Source organism: Nannospalax galili, unplaced genomic scaffold, assembly GCF_000622305.1.
Source record: "Nannospalax galili isolate Female #2095 unplaced genomic scaffold, S.galili_v1.0 scaffold10, whole genome shotgun sequence".
NCBI lineage: Eukaryota > Metazoa > Chordata > Mammalia > Rodentia > Spalacidae > Nannospalax > Nannospalax galili.
Window position 1 is genome coordinate 11,498,097 of NW_008331140.1, and position 1,929 is coordinate 11,500,025.

The window sequence follows — 1,929 nt, forward strand, 5'->3', positions numbered from 1 at the left end:
TGGCCAAAGGAAGACAATCGCTTATGCCATCCCAGAGAGCAGAATCCTAACAACCAACTTGCAAGAGCAACGACTCAACAAAAGAGAAAATTGTAACAAACTTATATCCAAGATGGAATGCAAAAATCAACTTTAAGTATTTGTGTTCACAAGGAATTTAAAAATTAAAGGTTCTGACGCTTTCCCCCAGTTCTGCATGTCTGTCCTGAAACAGATGCATTCCATCCTTCCAAGGTGTACCTATCAATGATGCATTTCCGATGTTAAGAACAGTTATGTCAGAAACAGTAGAGATTTTGATGTAGAGATCTTCTAGAAATCTTCAGGAGATGTAGTCCTACAAAAGTTTTCTTACTTTTCCCCCGTCTCACAATACCCTTAGCATCTTCAATTGGCTTTTGGAGGAGACACTGCAAGACTGTAATGAAGGACAAGCAGACCATTCCGCATCCTTGCATCTCCCATTTTACACAGGACCTCACGTAGAGTTTGGAACTTCTGGAGCAAGTGACCACCACACGCGAGATTCACCTGGCAATCTGGATCAAGTTCCATCTTTCTTTTGAGTAATTTCTCTATATGCTCAACGGTTGTGTGTTCTGCAACTTGGACAATCTTGTTTTTCAGTGGCTTAAAATGCCCCATGTATTCATTGGCACCCATGGATTCCAGCAGCAAAGATATTGAACTAATGCGCAATTTAGTGCTCCCTTCACTAGAAGGGCCTGGCTGTGGAGCACCAAGTTCGGGTGCTTCTGGGCAGCTTTCTTTATAGAAATCACGTCTTCGCTCTTTTTCCTTTTCTTCTAGACCTGCCACTAGTTTGTACACTATGTTTTGTAAGTGTGGATCAAACCTTAGGTATTGGTGAGGCTTGGTCTCATGCACTACTATGTTGCACTCTGGACATCTGTTGCTAGATTCAAAGTGTTTTATGATGCAGCTTTTACAGAAGGTATGAAGACACTCTGTAATGGCAGTCGCATCTATTAAAAAGCCTTTGCAGAGAGAACAAGAGATGTGCGGGATCAGCTGGGACAGGCGAACCACTTGCTCATCCCCTCTAGCTTCCGGAGGTGGAGGCGACGAGCTGGATGCCTTCCCCTGCAGCTTGGGAGGCCCAGAGCCTGAGCAGTCCTCAGTCCCCACCTTGACCTCGGAAGAGCCGCCCTCTTCACCAACCTGGCCCTTGATTGCATGAGGCAAGGCCTGGGGCGGGGGCGACAAGGCCTGAGCTCCCTCCACTTTGGCAGCACCCATGGTATCTGCTGGGGCCACTGGTCTACCATCCATGGCCGGGCAGATGGGCAGCTGGCAAAGGCACAATCCCACAGAAGCGTGCAGTGCAGGGCCCGGAGTCAGGAGGCGAGAGCCGGAGGCAAGGCTAGGCCAGAGGAGACTGCAAGGCCAAGAAGCCCCAGGCGATGCTGAGCACAAAGGGGCCTTGAGGAAGTTCAAGGAGCAATTCACCGAGGCTGAAGCAATGGCCTAGAGGAGGCTCCAGCTGTTGAGCACAACGAAGCCAGCCCCAAGGCGGACCAAAGCAGGGCGCAGGGCGCAGGAGCGGAGAGGCAGAGGCAGCAAGGGGACAAAGCAGGCCGCTGAGCAGAAGAGGCAAGCCTCCCTCGAGGGGAAAGGAGGAAGGCGGAAGTAGACAAGCTGGCGCGAGGTGCGGGAGCGAGAGTGGGCGTTTTGCAAGGGGCTGCTGGGAAATGTGTCCCACCGATTGGAAGCTGATGAGCTGACATGGGCGGGGCTTGCTTCCAGCCTTAAAGGACCCTCACCCTATTTTCCTATTCTAAGGCTTCAAGCATACTCCACTTTGGTTGTTGAAAAACCACTAAACTCCTGCTGTTTCAGCAGAACAGGATTCTGTTTGCCTCAGCATAAAAGAGTGCTGAACTAGATCCCATGAATAATGATTTCTGT

The 1,929-nt window shown here is 50.0% G+C and overlaps 1 pseudogene; it reads right to left on the reverse strand.

Moving 5' to 3' along the window:
- Nucleotides 1-387: 387 nt before the first annotated feature.
- On the reverse strand, nucleotides 388-1,293 carry LOC103725703 (annotated as a pseudogene).
- Between the last annotated feature and the right edge of the window lie 636 nt (nucleotides 1,294-1,929).